At 46.0% G+C, this 25,049-nt stretch overlaps 10 non-coding genes and 1 pseudogene across 10 annotated transcripts; all 11 read left to right on the top strand.

Moving 5' to 3' along the window:
- Positions 1–1,911: 1,911 nt before the first annotated feature.
- On the top strand, positions 1,912–2,102 carry LOC130319288 (U2 spliceosomal RNA). The gene has a single exon (XR_008865519.1). It is a non-coding gene; the product is annotated as a U2 spliceosomal RNA (small nuclear RNA).
- Positions 2,103–4,194: 2,092 nt separating this feature from the next.
- LOC130319305 (U2 spliceosomal RNA) lies at positions 4,195–4,354 on the top strand (annotated as a pseudogene).
- Positions 4,355–5,047: 693 nt separating this feature from the next.
- On the top strand, positions 5,048–5,232 carry LOC130319303 (U2 spliceosomal RNA). Its single transcript, XR_008865533.1, has one exon. It is a non-coding gene; the product is annotated as a U2 spliceosomal RNA (small nuclear RNA).
- A 2,101-nt stretch (positions 5,233–7,333) lies between these two features.
- On the top strand, positions 7,334–7,524 carry LOC130319287 (U2 spliceosomal RNA). The gene has a single exon (XR_008865518.1). It is a non-coding gene; the product is annotated as a U2 spliceosomal RNA (small nuclear RNA).
- Positions 7,525–9,611: 2,087 nt separating this feature from the next.
- On the top strand, positions 9,612–9,802 carry LOC130319286 (U2 spliceosomal RNA). Its single transcript, XR_008865517.1, has one exon. It is a non-coding gene; the product is annotated as a U2 spliceosomal RNA (small nuclear RNA).
- Positions 9,803–11,889: 2,087 nt separating this feature from the next.
- On the top strand, positions 11,890–12,080 carry LOC130319309 (U2 spliceosomal RNA). Its single transcript, XR_008865536.1, has one exon. It is a non-coding gene; the product is annotated as a U2 spliceosomal RNA (small nuclear RNA).
- A 2,100-nt stretch (positions 12,081–14,180) lies between these two features.
- On the top strand, positions 14,181–14,371 carry LOC130319308 (U2 spliceosomal RNA). The gene has a single exon (XR_008865535.1). It is a non-coding gene; the product is annotated as a U2 spliceosomal RNA (small nuclear RNA).
- Positions 14,372–16,463: 2,092 nt separating this feature from the next.
- On the top strand, positions 16,464–16,654 carry LOC130319300 (U2 spliceosomal RNA). Its single transcript, XR_008865530.1, has one exon. It is a non-coding gene; the product is annotated as a U2 spliceosomal RNA (small nuclear RNA).
- A 2,082-nt stretch (positions 16,655–18,736) lies between these two features.
- Positions 18,737–18,927, top strand: LOC130319307 (U2 spliceosomal RNA). Its single transcript, XR_008865534.1, has one exon. It is a non-coding gene; the product is annotated as a U2 spliceosomal RNA (small nuclear RNA).
- Positions 18,928–21,018: 2,091 nt separating this feature from the next.
- Positions 21,019–21,209, top strand: LOC130319297 (U2 spliceosomal RNA). Its single transcript, XR_008865527.1, has one exon. It is a non-coding gene; the product is annotated as a U2 spliceosomal RNA (small nuclear RNA).
- Positions 21,210–23,302: 2,093 nt separating this feature from the next.
- LOC130319285 (U2 spliceosomal RNA) lies at positions 23,303–23,493 on the top strand. The gene has a single exon (XR_008865516.1). It is a non-coding gene; the product is annotated as a U2 spliceosomal RNA (small nuclear RNA).
- Positions 23,494–25,049: the final 1,556 nt, after the last annotated feature.

Here is a 25,049-nt window from a genome sequence, read left to right as displayed (position 1 = left end):
AGGCACAGGACTTCTGCTGCTGCTGACTAAATGGCCTCCTTAATTGGATCATTTGAGTAGCCAGCACACCTGTGCAGGTAGGGCATGACATGATAGGCAGCTGCCTTGATAGCGGGTGGGTGCTGAATGTTCCTAATTGACAAAATAAGATTAATGCTTATGAAGAAATATAAAATCTCATCCCTTCCCCAATATCGCGCCACACCCCTACCCCTTAATTCCCTGGTTGAACTTGATGGACATATGTCTTTTTTCGACCGTACTAACTATGTAACTATGTAACATAACATGGGGGGGTCTCCTGGCTGTTCACACAGGTGTGTCATTGCTGTACATTGACCATGCATTGCTTCTGTGGTATTGCAAAGGCAAAGACAAATGCTTCCAGCCATCCATTGCACTAATGGATTGGTCATCAGCTGGCTGTCTATGTCCCGCATCAATATAGACCAAAGTACAGAGGGTTAGGCTATGCTATAGTGCACCTACCTGATGCATCAGAAGGTGCGAGGCCCTTGCTAAATTCTGTGCACAGACTTTGAGATCTATGCTTTAGACTGTATCTAAACCTGCTCCAACATGGACTGACATTCTGGCCTACTTTCAGCCGATGCGACTTGTCTGTCGCTGAACAGTCGCTTTTTATGTATTCAGCACCTATGTATAATGTTGTAAAAATGCTCTAGAAGCTAAAGTCGCAGAAATGTCACACATATTTGGCCTGCAACTTTCTGTGCGACAAATTCAGACAGGAAAAATCAGTATAAATCCTTAGAAAATTATCCCCCAGTGTCTCCATCTGCTGGCGGTATTGAATAAGCATTGCTGCACTGATGGGGTATGCATTAGACGAAAAAAAAGAAGAAAAAGAAGAATAATACGCCCAGAAAAGAGGCGAAAAGGAGAAAAACGTAAAAAAACGTGAAAAAAAAGTAAGAGGAAGAGAAGGGAAAAAAAGGTGGAAATGGGTTTAAAAGTGATTTCGGCGGAGAATATATATATATATATATATATATATATATATATATATATATATATACGCGCACACACACACATATATATAAACGTATTCTCCGTTGAGATATTGCAGCCGCTGCTGTGTCCAGGCCCAGGAGCCTTAGCACTGTGCTGTGATGTCACTCAATACCACTGACATCACTAGGTGTAAACAACATCTCTCCTTTGCTGTGTATGTGACTATGGAGCTGTTTGGTGATGTCGTCTATTATGGCCTTCATAGAAGCAACAGGAGATTGTTGCATCCATCTAGAACCCTCAGAACTACAGTGCTATGATGTCACTCACTTCCACAGGCCTTGCAGAGTGTAAACAACAACAACCCAGCTTTGTTGTGTATGTAACCATAGGGATTGTGATGTCACCTAGAACCTTCACAGCAGCGACAGCTTTATGAGGAGCATCAGCACTGCTCTGCCTGAGCAGAACCATCACCGCCATAGGTTGTCAAATAACCCGGATTTAACCCACACAGGTAAGTCCAATGGGGTGCAGGCATGTCCTCTATGCTTACAGCTTCCCGTGGGTGTTGGTTTGATACCGTTTGGGGACAGCCAAGGAGGCATCTGCAGGCAACAAAGGTAGGTGTGTGCTTGTGTGTGTGTTTCCTATGCAGATCCTAAGCCCAGTGTCACATGCAAGTAGGAGGAGTAAGAAGGGTTCCTGGCAAATCCGGGTTATGGATTGCATTTAAAAAGGCCCCGTGGGAGTGCAATGGGCCCCTGTCTTGCTGCTTAGCAATAATGGTATGGGTTTAGGTTCTGCTGTGTGTACTGGTGGTTGACTGCCCCCCAGCCCAGAGTGTGCATGGAAAATTGTCTGGCAGCCTCCCTGACAGCAAGCAGTGATAGTGCCCATGAAGGGGACCTTGTTGGGCCCGCCCCTTTCACGGTTATCGCTTCTCGGCCTTTTGGCTAAGATCAAGTGTAGTATCTGTTCTTATCAGTTTAATATCTGATACGTCCCCTATCTGGGGACCATATATTAAATGGATTTTTGAGAACGGGGGCCGATTTCGAAGCTTGCTTCCGTCGCCCTATGCATTGACCCGATATGGCAGTATCTTCGGGTACAGTGCACCACCCCCTTACAGGGTTAAAAAGAAAGATTCCTACTTTCATTGCTACCTGCTTGCTGGCTAGCCAGCTAGCCAGCCCTGTGGGCCTTGCTGCTGCTGCTGCTGCTGCTGCAGCCAAAAAACAAAAGGTGGTGCTGCTGCTGCTTCTGCTGCTTCTGCTTGTGTCTGGCCGCTGTTGGAGCGTCCAGGCACAGGACTTCTGCTGCTGCTGACTAAATGGCCTCCTTAATTGGATCATTTGAGTAGCCAGCACACCTGTGCAGGTAGGGCATGACATGATAGGCAGCTGCCTTGATAGCGGGTGGGTGCTGAATGTTCCTAATTGACAAAATAAGATTAATGCTTATGAAGAAATATAAAATCTCATCCCTTCCCCAATATCGCGCCACACCCCTACCCCTTAATTCCCTGGTTGAACTTGATGGACATATGTCTTTTTTCGACCGTACTAACTATGTAACTATGTAACATAACATGGGGGGGTCTCCTGGCTGTTCACACAGGTGTGTCATTGCTGTACATTGACCATGCATTGCTTCTGTGGTATTGCAAAGGCAAAGACAAATGCTTCCAGCCATCCATTGCACTAATGGATTGGTCATCAGCTGGCTGTCTATGTCCCGCATCAATATAGACCAAAGTACAGAGGGTTAGGCTATGCTATAGTGCACCTACCTGATGCATCAGAAGGTGCGAGGCCCTTGCTAAATTCTGTGCACAGACTTTGAGATCTATGCTTTAGACTGTATCTAAACCTGCTCCAACATGGACTGACATTCTGGCCTACTTTCAGCCGATGCGACTTGTCTGTCGCTGAACAGTCGCTTTTTATGTATTCAGCACCTATGTATAATGTTGTAAAAATGCTCTAGAAGCTAAAGTCGCAGAAATGTCACACATATTTGGCCTGCAACTTTCTGTGCGACAAATTCAGACAGGAAAAATCAGTATAAATCCTTAGAAAATTATCCCCCAGTGTCTCCATCTGCTGGCGGTATTGAATAAGCATTGCTGCACTGATGGGGTATGCATTAGACGAAAAAAAAGAAGAAAAAGAAGAATAATACGCCCAGAAAAGAGGCGAAAAGGAGAAAAACGTAAAAAAACGTGAAAAAAAAGTAAGAGGAAGAGAAGGGAAAAAAAGGTGGAAATGGGTTTAAAAGTGATTTCGGCGGAGAATATATATATATATATATATATATATATATATATATATATATATATATACGCGCACACACACACATATATATAAACGTATTCTCCGTTGAGATATTGCAGCCGCTGCTGTGTCCAGGCCCAGGAGCCTTAGCACTGTGCTGTGATGTCACTCAATACCACTGACATCACTAGGTGTAAACAACATCTCTCCTTTGCTGTGTATGTGACTATGGAGCTGTTTGGTGATGTCGTCTATTATGGCCTTCATAGAAGCAACAGGAGATTGTTGCATCCATCTAGAACCCTCAGAACTACAGTGCTATGATGTCACTCACTTCCACAGGCCTTGCAGAGTGTAAACAACAACAACCCAGCTTTGTTGTGTATGTAACCATAGGGATTGTGATGTCACCTAGAACCTTCACAGCAGCGACAGCTTTATGAGGAGCATCAGCACTGCTCTGCCTGAGCAGAACCATCACCGCCATAGGTTGTCAAATAACCCGGATTTAACCCACACAGGTAAGTCCAATGGGGTGCAGGCATGTCCTCTATGCTTACAGCTTCCCGTGGGTGTTGGTTTGATACCGTTTGGGGACAGCCAAGGAGGCATCTGCAGGCAACAAAGGTAGGTGTGTGCTTGTGTGTGTGTTTCCTATGCAGATCCTAAGCCCAGTGTCACATGCAAGTAGGAGGAGTAAGAAGGGTTCCTGGCAAATCCGGGTTATGGATTGCATTTAAAAAGGCCCCGTGGGAGTGCAATGGGCCCCTGTCTTGCTGCTTAGCAATAATGGTATGGGTTTAGGTTCTGCTGTGTGTACTGGTGGTTGACTGCCCCCCAGCCCAGAGTGTGCATGGAAAATTGTCTGGCAGCCTCCCTGACAGCAAGCAGTGATAGTGCCCATGAAGGGGACCTTGTTGGGCCCGCCCCTTTCACGGTTATCGCTTCTCGGCCTTTTGGCTAAGATCAAGTGTAGTATCTGTTCTTATCAGTTTTCATGCTGGTGGGGATGGGTGCTGCATGGAGGATGCAGGTGTACCAGGGCTTTCCGGGGCTGGTTCTGAGGAATCAGCTCGACGGCTGCCCCGATGTGACCTGTTCCCTCCGGGTCTCGCCATGAGGCTGAGAGGGTCTAGAGCCGAGGTACTTTTGTGCCTCGGGGAGTGGTGACCCCGAGGTGCCGAAACTCACTGGGAGAATAGACTCACTGGGTTGAAGCACGGGCACCATAATCTCTTCACCTTGTGGCACTCACCTCTTGATTCCCGGCCTTCTGGCTAGGATCAGAGAAATTTTTATAGATCCGGCCGGATGTCCGGGCAGTATATCTGCACACATTCACTTATTTATTTCTTTTTTGTCTCACTGTGTCACTTTTTGCGTGTTGTGTGTTCACAGGATTTGTCAGGATGCGGTAGCCCTTCTGGGTGTCCCTCCTGGCGGTCTAGGGGAGGTGTGTGTGGCCATTAGGTTCCGCACCTCCCTGCAAAAACCCCGGGTACTCCTGCTTTGGCAGGGTACCTACCGTAATCGGCTCTGCGGGCAGATACCTTGGCTAGCGCCAAGGGGGATGCCGGGAGCATTTGTGGTCCCCTAGTAGCTTCGGCGAAAAGGGACATCGAACCTGGAACCTCGCAGGTACCTTTTGGTCCGGAGGCGAAGGGTAAGGTTTGTTGGGGGGCCTCTCTCCTATCGGAGAAGGGCTTGCGATAGACCGCATCCTTTGTGCACGTTTTTTTAGTGTAACACGTTTGCACTTTTTCTTGCACTTTGGGTGAATCGAAAGCACGTTCCTCGGCTTTAGATAAAAAAAAAAAAAAAAAAATCTGTTCTTATCAGTTTAATATCTGATACGTCCCCTATCTGGGGACCATATATTAAATGGATTTTTGAGAACGGGGGCCGATTTCGAAGCTTGCTTCCGTCGCCCTATGCATTGACCCGATATGGCAGTATCTTCGGGTACAGTGCACCACCCCCTTACAGGGTTAAAAAGAAAGATTCCTACTTTCATTGCTACCTGCTTGCTGGCTAGCCAGCTAGCCAGCCCTGTGGGCCTTGCTGCTGCTGCTGCTGCTGCTGCAGCCAAAAAACAAAAGGTGGTGCTGCTGCTGCTTCTGCTGCTTCTGCTTGTGTCTGGCCGCTGTTGGAGCGTCCAGGCACAGGACTTCTGCTGCTGCTGACTAAATGGCCTCCTTAATTGGATCATTTGAGTAGCCAGCACACCTGTGCAGGTAGGGCATGACATGATAGGCAGCTGCCTTGATAGCGGGTGGGTGCTGAATGTTCCTAATTGACAAAATAAGATTAATGCTTATGAAGAAATATAAAATCTCATCCCTTCCCCAATATCGCGCCACACCCCTACCCCTTAATTCCCTGGTTGAACTTGATGGACATATGTCTTTTTTCGACCGTACTAACTATGTAACTATGTAACATAACATGGGGGGGTCTCCTGGCTGTTCACACAGGTGTGTCATTGCTGTACATTGACCATGCATTGCTTCTGTGGTATTGCAAAGGCAAAGACAAATGCTTCCAGCCATCCATTGCACTAATGGATTGGTCATCAGCTGGCTGTCTATGTCCCGCATCAATATAGACCAAAGTACAGAGGGTTAGGCTATGCTATAGTGCACCTACCTGATGCATCAGAAGGTGCGAGGCCCTTGCTAAATTCTGTGCACAGACTTTGAGATCTATGCTTTAGACTGTATCTAAACCTGCTCCAACATGGACTGACATTCTGGCCTACTTTCAGCCGATGCGACTTGTCTGTCGCTGAACAGTCGCTTTTTATGTATTCAGCACCTATGTATAATGTTGTAAAAATGCTCTAGAAGCTAAAGTCGCAGAAATGTCACACATATTTGGCCTGCAACTTTCTGTGCGACAAATTCAGACAGGAAAAATCAGTATAAATCCTTAGAAAATTATCCCCCAGTGTCTCCATCTGCTGGCGGTATTGAATAAGCATTGCTGCACTGATGGGGTATGCATTAGACGAAAAAAAAGAAGAAAAAGAAGAATAATACGCCCAGAAAAGAGGCGAAAAGGAGAAAAACTTAAAAAAACGTGAAAAAAAAGTAAGAGGAAGAGAAGGGAAAAAAAGGTGGAAATGGGTTTAAAAGTGATTTCGGCGGAGAAATATATATATATATATATATATATATATATATATATATATATATATATATATATATACGCGCACACACACACATATATATAAACGTATTCTCCGTTGAGATATTGCAGCCGCTGCTGTGTCCAGGCCCAGGAGCCTTAGCACTGTGCTGTGATGTCACTCAATACCACTGACATCACTAGGTGTAAACAACATCTCTCCTTTGCTGTGTATGTGACTATGGAGCTGTTTGGTGATGTCGTCTATTATGGCCTTCATAGAAGCAACAGGAGATTGTTGCATCCATCTAGAACCCTCAGAACTACAGTGCTATGATGTCACTCACTTCCACAGGCCTTGCAGAGTGTAAACAACAACAACCCAGCTTTGTTGTGTATGTAACCATAGGGATTGTGATGTCACCTAGAACCTTCACAGCAGCGACAGCTTTATGAGGAGCATCAGCACTGCTCTGCCTGAGCAGAACCATCACCGCCATAGGTTGTCAAATAACCCGGATTTAACCCACACAGGTAAGTCCAATGGGGTGCAGGCATGTCCTCTATGCTTACAGCTTCCCGTGGGTGTTGGTTTGATACCGTTTGGGGACAGCCAAGGAGGCATCTGCAGGCAACAAAGGTAGGTGTGTGCTTGTGTGTGTGTTTCCTATGCAGATCCTAAGCCCAGTGTCACATGCAAGTAGGAGGAGTAAGAAGGGTTCCTGGCAAATCCGGGTTATGGATTGCATTTAAAAAGGCCCCGTGGGAGTGCAATGGGCCCCTGTCTTGCTGCTTAGCAATAATGGTATGGGTTTAGGTTCTGCTGTGTGTACTGGTGGTTGACTGCCCCCCAGCCCAGAGTGTGCATGGAAAATTGTCTGGCAGCCTCCCTGACAGCAAGCAGTGATAGTGCCCATGAAGGGGACCTTGTTGGGCCCGCCCCTTTCACGGTTATCGCTTCTCGGCCTTTTGGCTAAGATCAAGTGTAGTATCTGTTCTTATCAGTTTAATATCTGATACGTCCCCTATCTGGGGACCATATATTAAATGGATTTTTGAGAACGGGGGCCGATTTCGAAGCTTGCTTCCGTCGCCCTATGCATTGACCCGATATGGCAGTATCTTCGGGTACAGTGCACCACCCCCTTACAGGGTTAAAAAGAAAGATTCCTACTTTCATTGCTACCTGCTTGCTGGCTAGCCAGCTAGCCAGCCCTGTGGGCCTTGCTGCTGCTGCTGCTGCTGCTGCAGCCAAAAAACAAAAGGTGGTGCTGCTGCTGCTTCTGCTGCTTCTGCTTGTGTCTGGCCGCTGTTGGAGCGTCCAGGCACAGGACTTCTGCTGCTGCTGACTAAATGGCCTCCTTAATTGGATCATTTGAGTAGCCAGCACACCTGTGCAGGTAGGGCATGACATGATAGGCAGCTGCCTTGATAGCGGGTGGGTGCTGAATGTTCCTAATTGACAAAATAAGATTAATGCTTATGAAGAAATATAAAATCTCATCCCTTCCCCAATATCGCGCCACACCCCTACCCCTTAATTCCCTGGTTGAACTTGATGGACATATGTCTTTTTTCGACCGTACTAACTATGTAACTATGTAACATAACATGGGGGGGTCTCCTGGCTGTTCACACAGGTGTGTCATTGCTGTACATTGACCATGCATTGCTTCTGTGGTATTGCAAAGGCAAAGACAAATGCTTCCAGCCATCCATTGCACTAATGGATTGGTCATCAGCTGGCTGTCTATGTCCCGCATCAATATAGACCAAAGTACAGAGGGTTAGGCTATGCTATAGTGCACCTACCTGATGCATCAGAAGGTGCGAGGCCCTTGCTAAATTCTGTGCACAGACTTTGAGATCTATGCTTTAGACTGTATCTAAACCTGCTCCAACATGGACTGACATTCTGGCCTACTTTCAGCCGATGCGACTTGTCTGTCGCTGAACAGTCGCTTTTTATGTATTCAGCACCTATGTATAATGTTGTAAAAATGCTCTAGAAGCTAAAGTCGCAGAAATGTCACACATATTTGGCCTGCAACTTTCTGTGCGACAAATTCAGACAGGAAAAATCAGTATAAATCCTTAGAAAATTATCCCCCAGTGTCTCCATCTGCTGGCGGTATTGAATAAGCATTGCTGCACTGATGGGGTATGCATTAGACGAAAAAAAAGAAGAAAAAGAAGAATAATACGCCCAGAAAAGAGGCGAAAAGGAGAAAAACGTAAAAAAACGTGAAAAAAAAGTAAGAAGAAGAGAAGGGAAAAAAAGGTGGAAATGGGTTTAAAAGTGATTTCGGCGGAGAAATATATATATATATATATATATATATATATATATATATATATACGCGCACACACACACATATATATAAACGTATTCTCCGTTGAGATATTGCAGCCGCTGCTGTGTCCAGGCCCAGGAGCCTTAGCACTGTGCTGTGATGTCACTCAATACCACTGACATCACTAGGTGTAAACAACATCTCTCCTTTGCTGTGTATGTGACTATGGAGCTGTTTGGTGATGTCGTCTATTATGGCCTTCATAGAAGCAACAGGAGATTGTTGCATCCATCTAGAACCCTCAGAACTACAGTGCTATGATGTCACTCACTTCCACAGGCCTTGCAGAGTGTAAACAACAACAACCCAGCTTTGTTGTGTATGTAACCATAGGGATTGTGATGTCACCTAGAACCTTCACAGCAGCGACAGCTTTATGAGGAGCATCAGCACTGCTCTGCCTGAGCAGAACCATCACCGCCATAGGTTGTCAAATAACCCGGATTTAACCCACACAGGTAAGTCCAATGGGGTGCAGGCATGTCCTCTATGCTTACAGCTTCCCGTGGGTGTTGGTTTGATACCGTTTGGGGACAGCCAAGGAGGCATCTGCAGGCAACAAAGGTAGGTGTGTGCTTGTGTGTGTGTTTCCTATGCAGATCCTAAGCCCAGTGTCACATGCAAGTAGGAGGAGTAAGAAGGGTCTCTGGCAAATCCGGGTTATGGATTGCATTTAAAAAGGCCCCGTGGGAGTGCAATGGGCCCCTGTCTTGCTGCTTAGCAATAATGGTATGGGTTTAGGTTCTGCTGTGTGTACTGGTGGTTGACTGCCCCCCAGCCCAGAGTGTGCATGGAAAATTGTCTGGCAGCCTCCCTGACAGCAAGCAGTGATAGTGCCCATGAAGGGGACCTTGTTGGGCCCGCCCCTTTCACGGTTATCGCTTCTCGGCCTTTTGGCTAAGATCAAGTGTAGTATCTGTTCTTATCAGTTTAATATCTGATACGTCCCCTATCTGGGGACCATATATTAAATGGATTTTTGAGAACGGGGGCCGATTTCGAAGCTTGCTTCCGTCGCCCTATGCATTGACCCGATATGGCAGTATCTTCGGGTACAGTGCACCACCCCCTTACAGGGTTAAAAAGAAAGATTCCTACTTTCATTGCTACCTGCTTGCTGGCTAGCCAGCTAGCCAGCCCTGTGGGCCTTGCTGCTGCTGCTGCTGCTGCTGCAGCCAAAAAACAAAAGGTGGTGCTGCTGCTGCTTCTGCTGCTTCTGCTTGTGTCTGGCCGCTGTTGGAGCGTCCAGGCACAGGACTTCTGCTGCTGCTGACTAAATGGCCTCCTTAATTGGATCATTTGAGTAGCCAGCACACCTGTGCAGGTAGGGCATGACATGATAGGCAGCTGCCTTGATAGCGGGTGGGTGCTGAATGTTCCTAATTGACAAAATAAGATTAATGCTTATGAAGAAATATAAAATCTCATCCCTTCCCCAATATCGCGCCACACCCCTACCCCTTAATTCCCTGGTTGAACTTGATGGACATATGTCTTTTTTCGACCGTACTAACTATGTAACTATGTAACATAACATGGGGGGGTCTCCTGGCTGTTCACACAGGTGTGTCATTGCTGTACATTGACCATGCATTGCTTCTGTGGTATTGCAAAGGCAAAGACAAATGCTTCCAGCCATCCATTGCACTAATGGATTGGTCATCAGCTGGCTGTCTATGTCCCGCATCAATATAGACCAAAGTACAGAGGGTTAGGCTATGCTATAGTGCACCTACCTGATGCATCAGAAGGTGCGAGGCCCTTGCTAAATTCTGTGCACAGACTTTGAGATCTATGCTTTAGACTGTATCTAAACCTGCTCCAACATGGACTGACATTCTGGCCTACTTTCAGCCGATGCGACTTGTCTGTCGCTGAACAGTCGCTTTTTATGTATTCAGCACCTATGTATAATGTTGTAAAAATGCTCTAGAAGCTAAAGTCGCAGAAATGTCACACATATTTGGCCTGCAACTTTCTGTGCGACAAATTCAGACAGGAAAAATCAGTATAAATCCTTAGAAAATTATCCCCCAGTGTCTCCATCTGCTGGCGGTATTGAATAAGCATTGCTGCACTGATGGGGTATGCATTAGACGAAAAAAAAGAAGAAAAAGAAGAATAATACGCCCAGAAAAGAGGCGAAAAGGAGAAAAACGTAAAAAAACGTGAAAAAAAAGTAAGAAGAAGAGAAGGGAAAAAAAGGTGGAAATGGGTTTAAAAGTGATTTCGGCGGAGAAATATATATATATATATATATATATATATATATATATATATATACGCGCACACACACACATATATATAAACGTATTCTCCGTTGAGATATTGCAGCCGCTGCTGTGTCCAGGCCCAGGAGCCTTAGCACTGTGCTGTGATGTCACTCAATACCACTGACATCACTAGGTGTAAACAACATCTCTCCTTTGCTGTGTATGTGACTATGGAGCTGTTTGGTGATGTCGTCTATTATGGCCTTCATAGAAGCAACAGGAGATTGTTGCATCCATCTAGAACCCTCAGAACTACAGTGCTATGATGTCACTCACTTCCACAGGCCTTGCAGAGTGTAAACAACAACAACCCAGCTTTGTTGTGTATGTAACCATAGGGATTGTGATGTCACCTAGAACCTTCACAGCAGCGACAGCTTTATGAGGAGCATCAGCACTGCTCTGCCTGAGCAGAACCATCACCGCCATAGGTTGTCAAATAACCCGGATTTAACCCACACAGGTAAGTCCAATGGGGTGCAGGCATGTCCTCTATGCTTACAGCTTCCCGTGGGTGTTGGTTTGATACCGTTTGGGGACAGCCAAGGAGGCATCTGCAGGCAACAAAGGTAGGTGTGTGCTTGTGTGTGTGTTTCCTATGCAGATCCTAAGCCCAGTGTCACATGCAAGTAGGAGGAGTAAGAAGGGTCTCTGGCAAATCCGGGTTATGGATTGCATTTAAAAAGGCCCCGTGGGAGTGCAATGGGCCCCTGTCTTGCTGCTTAGCAATAATGGTATGGGTTTAGGTTCTGCTGTGTGTACTGGTGGTTGACTGCCCCCCAGCCCAGAGTGTGCATGGAAAATTGTCTGGCAGCCTCCCTGACAGCAAGCAGTGATAGTGCCCATGAAGGGGACCTTGTTGGGCCCGCCCCTTTCACGGTTATCGCTTCTCGGCCTTTTGGCTAAGATCAAGTGTAGTATCTGTTCTTATCAGTTTAATATCTGATACGTCCCCTATCTGGGGACCATATATTAAATGGATTTTTGAGAACGGGGGCCGATTTCGAAGCTTGCTTCCGTCGCCCTATGCATTGACCCGATATGGCAGTATCTTCGGGTACAGTGCACCACCCCCTTACAGGGTTAAAAAGAAAGATTCCTACTTTCATTGCTACCTGCTTGCTGGCTAGCCAGCTAGCCAGCCCTGTGGGCCTTGCTGCTGCTGCTGCTGCTGCTGCTGCTGCAGCCAAAAAACAAAAGGTGGTGCTGCTGCTGCTTCTGCTGCTTCTGCTTGTGTCTGGCCGCTGTTGGAGCGTCCAGGCACAGGACTTCTGCTGCTGCTGACTAAATGGCCTCCTTAATTGGATCATTTGAGTAGCCAGCACACCTGTGCAGGTAGGGCATGACATGATAGGCAGCTGCCTTGATAGCGGGTGGGTGCTGAATGTTCCTAATTGACAAAATAAGATTAATGCTTATGAAGAAATATAAAATCTCATCCCTTCCCCAATATCGCGCCACACCCCTACCCCTTAATTCCCTGGTTGAACTTGATGGACATATGTCTTTTTTCGACCGTACTAACTATGTAACTATGTAACATAACATGGGGGGGTCTCCTGGCTGTTCACACAGGTGTGTCATTGCTGTACATTGACCATGCATTGCTTCTGTGGTATTGCAAAGGCAAAGACAAATGCTTCCAGCCATCCATTGCACTAATGGATTGGTCATCAGCTGGCTGTCTATGTCCCGCATCAATATAGACCAAAGTACAGAGGGTTAGGCTATGCTATAGTGCACCTACCTGATGCATCAGAAGGTGCGAGGCCCTTGCTAAATTCTGTGCACAGACTTTGAGATCTATGCTTTAGACTGTATCTAAACCTGCTCCAACATGGACTGACATTCTGGCCTACTTTCAGCCGATGCGACTTGTCTGTCGCTGAACAGTCGCTTTTTATGTATTCAGCACCTATGTATAATGTTGTAAAAATGCTCTAGAAGCTAAAGTCGCAGAAATGTCACACATATTTGGCCTGCAACTTTCTGTGCGACAAATTCAGACAGGAAAAATCAGTATAAATCCTTAGAAAATTATCCCCCAGTGTCTCCATCTGCTGGCGGTATTGAATAAGCATTGCTGCACTGATGGGGTATGCATTAGACGAAAAAAAAGAAGAAAAAGAAGAATAATACGCCCAGAAAAGAGGCGAAAAGGAGAAAAACGTAAAAAAACGTGAAAAAAAAGTAAGAGGAAGAGAAGGGAAAAAAAGGTGGAAATGGGTTTAAAAGTGATTTCGGCTGAGAATATATATATATATATATATATATATATATATATATATATATATATATATACGCGCACACACACACATATATATAAACGTATTCTCCGTTGAGATATTGCAGCCGCTGCTGTGTCCAGGCCCAGGAGCCTTAGCACTGTGCTGTGATGTCACTCAATACCACTGACATCACTAGGTGTAAACAACATCTCTCCTTTGCTGTGTATGTGACTATGGAGCTGTTTGGTGATGTCGTCTATTATGGCCTTCATAGAAGCAACAGGAGATTGTTGCATCCATCTAGAACCCTCAGAACTACAGTGCTATGATGTCACTCACTTCCACAGGCCTTGCAGAGTGTAAACAACAACAACCCAGCTTTGTTGTGTATGTAACCATAGGGATTGTGATGTCACCTAGAACCTTCACAGCAGCGACAGCTTTATGAGGAGCATCAGCACTGCTCTGCCTGAGCAGAACCATCACCGCCATAGGTTGTCAAATAACCCGGATTTAACCCACACAGGTAAGTCCAATGGGGTGCAGGCATGTCCTCTATGCTTACAGCTTCCCGTGGGTGTTGGTTTGATACCGTTTGGGGACAGCCAAGGAGGCATCTGCAGGCAACAAAGGTAGGTGTGTGCTTGTGTGTGTGTTTCCTATGCAGATCCTAAGCCCAGTGTCACATGCAAGTAGGAGGAGTAAGAAGGGTTCCTGGCAAATCCGGGTTATGGATTGCATTTAAAAAGGCCCCGTGGGAGTGCAATGGGCCCCTGTCTTGCTGCTTAGCAATAATGGTATGGGTTTAGGTTCTGCTGTGTGTACTGGTGGTTGACTGCCCCCCAGCCCAGAGTGTGCATGGAAAATTGTCTGGCAGCCTCCCTGACAGCAAGCAGTGATAGTGCCCATGAAGGGGACCTTGTTGGGCCCGCCCCTTTCACGGTTATCGCTTCTCGGCCTTTTGGCTAAGATCAAGTGTAGTATCTGTTCTTATCAGTTTAATATCTGATACGTCCCCTATCTGGGGACCATATATTAAATGGATTTTTGAGAACGGGGGCCGATTTCGAAGCTTGCTTCCGTCGCCCTATGCATTGACCCGATATGGCAGTATCTTCGGGTACAGTGCACCACCCCCTTACAGGGTTAAAAAGAAAGATTCCTACTTTCATTGCTACCTGCTTGCTGGCTAGCCAGCTAGCCAGCCCTGTGGGCCTTGCTGCTGCTGCTGCTGCTGCTGCTGCAGCCAAAAAACAAAAGGTGGTGCTGCTGCTGCTTCTGCTGCTTCTGCTTGTGTCTGGCCGCTGTTGGAGCGTCCAGGCACAGGACTTCTGCTGCTGCTGACTAAATGGCCTCCTTAATTGGATCATTTGAGTAGCCAGCACACCTGTGCAGGTAGGGCATGACATGATAGGCAGCTGCCTTGATAGCGGGTGGGTGCTGAATGTTCCTAATTGACAAAATAAGATTAATGCTTATGAAGAAATATAAAATCTCATCCCTTCCCCAATATCGCGCCACACCCCTACCCCTTAATTCCCTGGTTGAACTTGATGGACATATGTCTTTTTTCGACCGTACTAACTATGTAACTATGTAACATAACATGGGGGGGTCTCCTGGCTGTTCACACAGGTGTGTCATTGCTGTACATTGACCATGCATTGCTTCTGTGGTATTGCAAAGGCAAAGACAAATGCTTCCAGCCATCCATTGCACTAATGGATTGGTCATCAGCTGGCTGTCTATGTCCCGCATCAATATAGACCAAAGTACAGAGGGTTAGGCTATGCTATAGTGCACCTACCTGATGCATCAGAAGGTGCGAGGCCCTTGCTAAATTCTGTGCACAGACTTTGAGATCTATGCTTTAGACTGTATCTAAACCTGCTCCAACATGGACTGACATTCTGGCCTACTTTCAGCCGATGCGACTTGTCTGTCGCTGAACAGTCGCTTTTTATGTATTCAGCACCTATGTATAATGTTGTAAAAATGCTCTAGAAGCTAAAGTCGCAGAAATGTCACACATATTTGGCCTGCAACTTTCTGTGCGACAAATTCAGACAGGAAAAATCAGTATAAATCCTTAGAAAATTATCCCCCAGTGTCTCCATCTGCTGGCGGTATTGAATAAGCATTGCTGCACTGATGGGGTATGCATTAGACGAAAAAAAAGAAGAAAAAGAAGAATAATACGCCCAGAAAAGAGGCGAAAAGGAGAAAAACGTAAAAAAACGTGAAAAAAAAGTAAGAGGAAGAGAAGGGAAAAAAAGGTGGAAATGGGTTTAAAAGTGATTTCGGCGGAGAAATATATATATATATATATATATATATATATATATATATATATATACGCGCACACACACACATATATATAAACGTATTCTCCGTTGAGATATTGCAGCCGCTGCTGTGTCCAGGCCCAGGAGCCTTAGCACTGTGCTGTGATGTCACTCAATACCACTGACATCACTAGGTGTAAACAACATCTCTCCTTTGCTGTGTATGTGACTATGGAGCTGTTTGGTGATGTCGTCTATTATGGCCTTCATAGAAGCAACAGGAGATTGTTGCATCCATCTAGAACCCTCAGAACTACAGTGCTATGATGTCACTCACTTCCACAGGCCTTGCAGAGTGTAAACAACAACAACCCAGCTTTGTTGTGTATGTAACCATAGGGATTGTGATGTCACCTAGAACCTTCACAGCAGCGACAGCTTTATGAGGAGCATCAGCACTGCTCTGCCTGAGCAGAACCATCACCGCCATAGGTTGTCAAATAACCCGGATTTAACCCACACAGGTAAGTCCAATGGGGTGCAGGCATGTCCTCTATGCTTACAGCTTCCCGTGGGTGTTGGTTTGATACCGTTTGGGGACAGCCAAGGAGGCATCTGCAGGCAACAAAGGTAGGTGTGTGCTTGTGTGTGTGTTTCCTATGCAGATCCTAAGCCCAGTGTCACATGCAAGTAGGAGGAGTAAGAAGGGTTCCTGGCAAATCCGGGTTATGGATTGCATTTAAAAAGGCCCCGTGGGAGTGCAATGGGCCCCTGTCTTGCTGCTTAGCAATAATGGTATGGGTTTAGGTTCTGCTGTGTGTACTGGTGGTTGACTGCCCCCCAGCCCAGAGTGTGCATGGAAAATTGTCTGGCAGCCTCCCTGACAGCAAGCAGTGATAGTGCCCATGAAGGGGACCTTGTTGGGCCCGCCCCTTTCACGGTTATCGCTTCTCGGCCTTTTGGCTAAGATCAAGTGTAGTATCTGTTCTTATCAGTTTAATATCTGATACGTCCCCTATCTGGGGACCATATATTAAATGGATTTTTGAGAACGGGGGCCGATTTCAAAGCTTGCTTCCGTCGCCCTATGCATTGACCCGATATGGCAGTATCTTCGGGTACAGTGCACCACCCCCTTACAGGGTTAAAAAGAAAGATTCCTACTTTCATTGCTACCTGCTTGCTGGCTAGCCAGCTAGCCAGCCCTGTGGGCCTTGCTGCTGCTGCTGCTGCTGCTGCTGCAGCCAAAAAACAAAAGGTGGTGCTGCTGCTGCTGCTTCTGCTTGTGTCTGGCCGCTGTTGGAGCGTCCAGGCACAGGACTTCTGCTGCTGCTGACTAAATGGCCTCCTTAATTGGATCATTTGAGTAGCCAGCACACCTGTGCAGGTAGGGCATGACATGATAGGCAGCTGCCTTGATAGCGGGTGGGTGCTGAATGTTCCTAATTGACAAAATAAGATTAATGCTTATGAAGAAATATAAAATCTCATCCCTTCCCCAATATCGCGCCACACCCCTACCCCTTAATTCCCTGGTTGAACTTGATGGACATATGTCTTTTTTCGACCGTACTAACTATGTAACTATGTAACATAACATGGGGGGGTCTCCTGGCTGTTCACACAGGTGTGTCATTGCTGTACATTGACCATGCATTGCTTCTGTGGTATTGCAAAGGCAAAGACAAATGCTTCCAGCCATCCATTGCACTAATGGATTGGTCATCAGCTGGCTGTCTATGTCCCGCATCAATATAGACCAAAGTACAGAGGGTTAGGCTATGCTATAGTGCACCTACCTGATGCATCAGAAGGTGCGAGGCCCTTGCTAAATTCTGTGCACAGACTTTGAGATCTATGCTTTAGACTGTATCTAAACCTGCTCCAACATGGACTGACATTCTGGCCTACTTTCAGCCGATGCGACTTGTCTGTCGCTGAACAGTCGCTTTTTATGTATTCAGCACCTATGTATAATGTTGTAAAAATGCTCTAGAAGCTAAAGTCGCAGAAATGTCACACATATTTGGCCTGCAACTTTCTGTGCGACAAATTCAGACAGGAAAAATCAGTATAAATCCTTAGAAAATTATCCCCCAGTGTCTCCATCTGCTGGCGGTATTGAATAAGCATTGCTGCACTGATGGGGTATGCATTAGACGAAAAAAAAGAAGAAAAAGAAGAATAATACGCCCAGAAAAGAGGCGAAAAGGAGAAAAACGTAAAAAAACGTGAAAAAAAAGTAAGAGGAAGAGAAGGGAAAAAAAGGTGGAAATGGGTTTAAAAGTGATTTCGGCGGAGAAATATATATATATATATATATATATATATATATATATATACACGCGCACACACACACATATATATAAACGTATTCTCCGTTGAGATATTGCAGCCGCTGCTGTGTCCAGGCCCAGGAGCCTTAGCACTGTGCTGTGATGTCACTCAATACCACTGACATCACTAGGTGTAAACAACATCTCTCCTTTGCTGTGTATGTGACTATGGAGCTGTTTGGTGATGTCGTCTATTATGGCCTTCATAGAAGCAACAGGAGATTGTTGCATCCATCTAGAACCCTCAGAACTACAGTGCTATGATGTCACTCACTTCCACAGGCCTTGCAGAGTGTAAACAACAACAACCCAGCTTTGTTGTGTATGTAACCATAGGGATTGTGATGTCACCTAGAACCTTCACAGCAGCGACAGCTTTATGAGGAGCATCAGCACTGCTCTGCCTGAGCAGAACCATCACCGCCATAGGTTGTCAAATAACCCGGATTTAACCCACACAGGTAAGTCCAATGGGGTGCAGGCATGTCCTCTATGCTTACAGCTTCCCGTGGGTGTTGGTTTGATACCGTTTGGGGACAGCCAAGGAGGCATCTGCAGGCAACAAAGGTAGGTGTGTGCTTGTGTGTGTGTTTCCTATGCAGATCCTAAGCCCAGTGTCACATGCAAGTAGGAGGAGTAAGAAGGGTTCCTGGCAAATCCGGGTTATGGATTGCATTTAAAAAGGCCCCGTGGGAGTGCAATGGGCCCCTGTCTTGCTGCTTAGCAATAATGGTATGGGTTTAGGTTCTGCTGTGTGTACTGGTGGTTGACTGCCCCCCAGCCCAGAGTGTGCATGGAAAATTGTCTGGCAGCCTCCCTGACAGCAAGCAGTGATAGTGCCCATGAAGGGGACCTTGTTGGGCCCGCCCCTTTCACGGTTATCGCTTCTCGGCCTTTTGGCTAAGATCAAGTGTAGTATCTGTTCTTATCAGTTTAATATCTGATACGTCCCCTATCTGGGGACCATATATTAAATGGATTTTTGAGAACGGGGGCCGATTTCGAAGCTTGCTTCCGTCGCCCTATGCATTGACCCGATATGGCAGTATCTTCGGGTACAGTGCACCACCCCCTTACAGGGTTAAAAAGAAAGATTCCTACTTTCATTGCTACCTGCTTGCTGGCTAGCCAGCTAGCCAGCCCTGTGGGCCTTGCTGCTGCTGCTGCTGCTGCTGCAGCCAAAAAACAAAAGGTGGTGCTGCTGCTGCTTCTGCTGCTTCTGCTTGTGTCTGGCCGCTGTTGGAGCGTCCAGGCACAGGACTTCTGCTGCTGCTGACTAAATGGCCTCCTTAATTGGATCATTTGAGTAGCCAGCACACCTGTGCAGGTAGGGCATGACATGATAGGCAGCTGCCTTGATAGCGGGTGGGTGCTGAATGTTCCTAATTGACAAAATAAGATTAATGCTTATGAAGAAATATAAAATCTCATCCCTTCCCCAATATCGCGCCACACCCCTACCCCTTAATTCCCTGGTTGAACTTGATGGACATATGTCTTTTTTCGACCGTACTAACTATGTAACTATGTAACATAACATGGGGGGGTCTCCTGGCTGTTCACACAGGTGTGTCATTGCTGTACATTGACCATGCATTGCTTCTGTGGTATTGCAAAGGCAAAGACAAATGCTTCCAGCCATCCATTGCACTAATGGATTGGTCATCAGCTGGCTGTCTATGTCCCGCATCAATATAGACCAAAGTACAGAGGGTTAGGCTATGCTATAGTGCACCTACCTGATGCATCAGAAGGTGCGAGGCCCTTGCTAAATTCTGTGCACAGACTTTGAGATCTATGCTTTAGACTGTATCTAAACCTGCTCCAACATGGACTGACATTCTGGCCTACTTTCAGCCGATGCGACTTGTCTGTCGCTGAACAGTCGCTTTTTATGTATTCAGCACCTATGTATAATGTTGTAAAAATGCTCTAGAAGCTAAAGTCGCAGAAATGTCACACATATTTGGCCTGCAACTTTCTGTGCGACAAATTCAGACAGGAAAAATCAGTATAAATCCTTAGAAAATTATCCCCCAGTGTCTCCATCTGCTGGCGGTATTGAATAAGCATTGCTGCACTGATGGGGTATGCATTAGACGAAAAAAAAGAAGAAAAAGAAGAATAATACGCCCAGAAAAGAGGCGAAAAGGAGAAAAACGTAAAAAAACGTGAAAAAAAAGTAAGAGGAAGAGAAGGGAAAAAAAGGTGGAAATGGGTTTAAAAGTGATTTCGGCGGAGAAATATATATATATATATATATATATATATATATATATATATATATATACGCGCACACACACACATATATATAAACGTATTCTCCGTTGAGATATTGCAGCCGCTGCTGTGTCCAGGCCCAGGAGCCTTAGCACTGTGCTGTGATGTCACTCAATACCACTGACATCACTAGGTGTAAACAACATCTCTCCTTTGCTGTGTATGTGACTATGGAGCTGTTTGGTGATGTCGTCTATTATGGCCTTCATAGAAGCAACAGGAGATTGTTGCATCCATCTAGAACCCTCAGAACTACAGTGCTATGATGTCACTCACTTCCACAGGCCTTGCAGAGTGTAAACAACAACAACCCAGCTTTGTTGTGTATGTAACCATAGGGATTGTGATGTCACCTAGAACCTTCACAGCAGCGACAGCTTTATGAGGAGCATCAGCACTGCTCTGCCTGAGCAGAACCATCACCGCCATAGGTTGTCAAATAACCCGGATTTAACCCACACAGGTAAGTCCAATGGGGTGCAGGCATGTCCTCTATGCTTACAGCTTCCCGTGGGTGTTGGTTTGATACCGTTTGGGGACAGCCAAGGAGGCATCTGCAGGCAACAAAGGTAGGTGTGTGCTTGTGTGTGTGTTTCCTATGCAGATCCTAAGCCCAGTGTCACATGCAAGTAGGAGGAGTAAGAAGGGTTCCTGGCAAATCCGGGTTATGGATTGCATTTAAAAAGGCCCCGTGGGAGTGCAATGGGCCCCTGTCTTGCTGCTTAGCAATAATGGTATGGGTTTAGGTTCTGCTGTGTGTACTGGTGGTTGACTGCCCCCCAGCCCAGAGTGTGCATGGAAAATTGTCTGGCAGCCTCCCTGACAGCAAGCAGTGATAGTGCCCATGAAGGGGACCTTGTTGGGCCCGCCCCTTTCACGGTTATCGCTTCTCGGCCTTTTGGCTAAGATCAAGTGTAGTATCTGTTCTTATCAGTTTAATATCTGATACGTCCCCTATCTGGGGACCATATATTAAATGGATTTTTGAGAACGGGGGCCGATTTCGAAGCTTGCTTCCGTCGCCCTATGCATTGACCCGATATGGCAGTATCTTCGGGTACAGTGCACCACCCCCTTACAGGGTTAAAAAGAAAGATTCCTACTTTCATTGCTACCTGCTTGCTGGCTAGCCAGCTAGCCAGCCCTGTGGGCCTTGCTGCTGCTGCTGCTGCTGCTGCTGCAGCCAAAAAACAAAAGGTGGTGCTGCTGCTGCTTCTGCTGCTTCTGCTTGTGTCTGGCCGCTGTTGGAGCGTCCAGGCACAGGACTTCTGCTGCTGCTGACTAAATGGCCTCCTTAATTGGATCATTTGAGTAGCCAGCACACCTGTGCAGGTAGGGCATGACATGATAGGCAGCTGCCTTGATAGCGGGTGGGTGCTGAATGTTCCTAATTGACAAAATAAGATTAATGCTTATGAAGAAATATAAAATCTCATCCCTTCCCCAATATCGCGCCACACCCCTACCCCTTAATTCCCTGGTTGAACTTGATGGACATATGTCTTTTTTCGACCGTACTAACTATGTAACTATGTAACATAACATGGGGGGGTCTCCTGGCTGTTCACACAGGTGTGTCATTGCTGTACATTGACCATGCATTGCTTCTGTGGTATTGCAAAGGCAAAGACAAATGCTTCCAGCCATCCATTGCACTAATGGATTGGTCATCAGCTGGCTGTCTATGTCCCGCATCAATATAGACCAAAGTACAGAGGGTTAGGCTATGCTATAGTGCACCTACCTGATGCATCAGAAGGTGCGAGGCCCTTGCTAAATTCTGTGCACAGACTTTGAGATCTATGCTTTAGACTGTATCTAAACCTGCTCCAACATGGACTGACATTCTGGCCTACTTTCAGCCGATGCGACTTGTCTGTCGCTGAACAGTCGCTTTTTATGTATTCAGCACCTATGTATAATGTTGTAAAAATGCTCTAGAAGCTAAAGTCGCAGAAATGTCACACATATTTGGCCTGCAACTTTCTGTGCGACAAATTCAGACAGGAAAAATCAGTATAAATCCTTAGAAAATTATCCCCCAGTGTCTCCATCTGCTGGCGGTATTGAATAAGCATTGCTGCACTGATGGGGTATGCATTAGACGAAAAAAAAAGAAGAAAAAGAAGAATAATACGCCCAGAAAAGAGGCGAAAAGGAGAAAAACGTAAAAAAACGTGAAAAAAAAGTAAGAGGAAGAGAAGGGAAAAAAAGGTGGAAATGGGTTTAAAAGTGATTTCGGCGGAGATATATATATATATATATATATATATATATATATATATATATATATACGCGCACACACACACATATATATAAACGTATTCTCCGTTGAGATATTGCAGCCGCTGCTGTGTCCAGGCCCAGGAGCCTTAGCACTGTGCTGTGATGTCACTCAATACCACTGACATCACTAGGTGTAAACAACATCTCTCCTTTGCTGTGTATGTGACTATGGAGCTGTTTGGTGATGTCGTCTATTATGGCCTTCATAGAAGCAACAGGAGATTGTTGCATCCATCTAGAACCCTCAGAACTACAGTGCTATGATGTCACTCACTTCCACAGGCCTTGCAGAGTGTAAACAACAACAACCCAGCTTTGTTGTGTATGTAACCATAGGGATTGTGATGTCACCTAGAACCTTCACAGCAGCGACAGCTTTATGAGGAGCATCAGCACTGCTCTGCCTGAGCAGAACCATCACCGCCATAGGTTGTCAAATAACCCGGATTTAACCCACACAGGTAAGTCCAATGGGGTGCAGGCATGTCCTCTATGCTTACAGCTTCCCGTGGGTGTTGGTTTGATACCGTTTGGGGACAGCCAAGGAGGCATCTGCAGGCAACAAAGGTAGGTGTGTGCTTGTGTGTGTGTTTCCTATGCAGATCCTAAGCCCAGTGTCACATGCAAGTAGGAGGAGTAAGAAGGGTTCCTGGCAAATCCGGGTTATGGATTGCATTTAAAAAGGCCCCGTGGGAGTGCAATGGGCCCCTGTCTTGCTGCTTAGCAATAATGGTATGGGTTTAGGTTCTGCTGTGTGTACTGGTGGTTGACTGCCCCCCAGCCCAGAGTGTGCATGGAAAATTGTCTGGCAGCCTCCCTGACAGCAAGCAGTGATAGTGCCCATGAAGGGGACCTTGTTGGGCCCGCCCCTTTCACGGTTATCGCTTCTCGGCCTTTTGGCTAAGATCAAGTGTAGTATCTGTTCTTATCAGTTTAATATCTGATACGTCCCCTATCTGGGGACCATATATTAAATGGATTTTTGAGAACGGGGGCCGATTTCGAAGCTTGCTTCCGTCGCCCTATGCATTGACCCGATATGGCAGTATCTTCGGGTACAGTGCACCACCCCCTTACAGGGTTAAAAAGAAAGATTCCTACTTTCATTGCTACCTGCTTGCTGGCTAGCCAGCTAGCCAGCCCTGTGGGCCTTGCTGCTGCTGCTGCTGCAGCCAAAAAACAAAAGGTGGTGCTGCTGCTGCTTCTGCTGCTTCTGCTTGTGTCTGGCCGCTGTTGGAGCGTCCAGGCACAGGACTTCTGCTGCTGCTGACTAAATGGCCTCCTTAATTGGATCATTTGAGTAGCCAGCACACCTGTGCAGGTAGGGCATGACATGATAGGCAGCTGCCTTGATAGCGGGTGGGTGCTGAATGTTCCTAATTGACAAAATAAGATTAATGCTTATGAAGAAATATAAAATCTCATCCCTTCCCCAATATCGCGCCACACCCCTACCCCTTAATTCCCTGGTTGAACTTGATGGACATATGTCTTTTTTCGACCGTACTAACTATGTAACTATGTAACATAACATGGGGGGGTCTCCTGGCTGTTCACACAGGTGTGTCATTGCTGTACATTGACCATGCATTGCTTCTGTGGTATTGCAAAGGCAAAGACAAATGCTTCCAGCCATCCATTGCACTAATGGATTGGTCATCAGCTGGCTGTCTATGTCCCGCATCAATATAGACCAAAGTACAGAGGGTTAGGCTATGCTATAGTGCACCTACCTGATGCATCAGAAGGTGCGAGGCCCTTGCTAAATTCTGTGCACAGACTTTGAGATCTATGCTTTAGACTGTATCTAAACCTGCTCCAACATGGACTGACATTCTGGCCTACTTTCAGCCGATGCGACTTGTCTGTCGCTGAACAGTCGCTTTTTATGTATTCAGCACCTATGTATAATGTTGTAAAAATGCTCTAGAAGCTAAAGTCGCAGAAATGTCACACATATTTGGCCTGCAACTTTCTGTGCGACAAATTCAGACAGGAAAAATCAGTATAAATCCTTAGAAAATTATCCCCCAGTGTCTCCATCTGCTGGCGGTATTGAATAAGCATTGCTGCACTGATGGGGTATGCATTAGACGAAAAAAAAGAAGAAAAAGAAGAATAATACGCCCAGAAAAGAGGCGAAAAGGAGAAAAACGTAAAAAAACGTGAAAAAAAAGTAAGAGGAAGAGAAGGGAAAAAAAGGTGGAAATGGGTTTAAAAGTGATTTCGGCGGAGAAATATATATATATATATATATATATATATATATATATATATATATACGCGCACACACACACATATATATAAACGTATTCTCCGTTGAGATATTGCAGCCGCTGCTGTGTCCAGGCCCAGGAGCCTTAGCACTGTGCTGTGATGTCACTCAATACCACTGACATCACTAGGTGTAAACAACATCTCTCCTTTGCTGTGTATGTGACTATGGAGCTGTTTGGTGATGTCGTCTATTATGGCCTTCATAGAAGCAACAGGAGATTGTTGCATCCATCTAGAACCCTCAGAACTACAGTGCTATGATGTCACTCACTTCCACAGGCCTTGCAGAGTGTAAACAACAACAACCCAGCTTTGTTGTGTATGTAACCATAGGGATTGTGATGTCACCT

Source organism: Hyla sarda, unplaced genomic scaffold (genome assembly GCF_029499605.1).
Source record: "Hyla sarda isolate aHylSar1 unplaced genomic scaffold, aHylSar1.hap1 scaffold_2108, whole genome shotgun sequence".
NCBI classification, from domain to species: domain Eukaryota; kingdom Metazoa; phylum Chordata; class Amphibia; order Anura; family Hylidae; genus Hyla; species Hyla sarda.
This window is presented reverse-complemented; position numbering and strand designations above follow the sequence as displayed.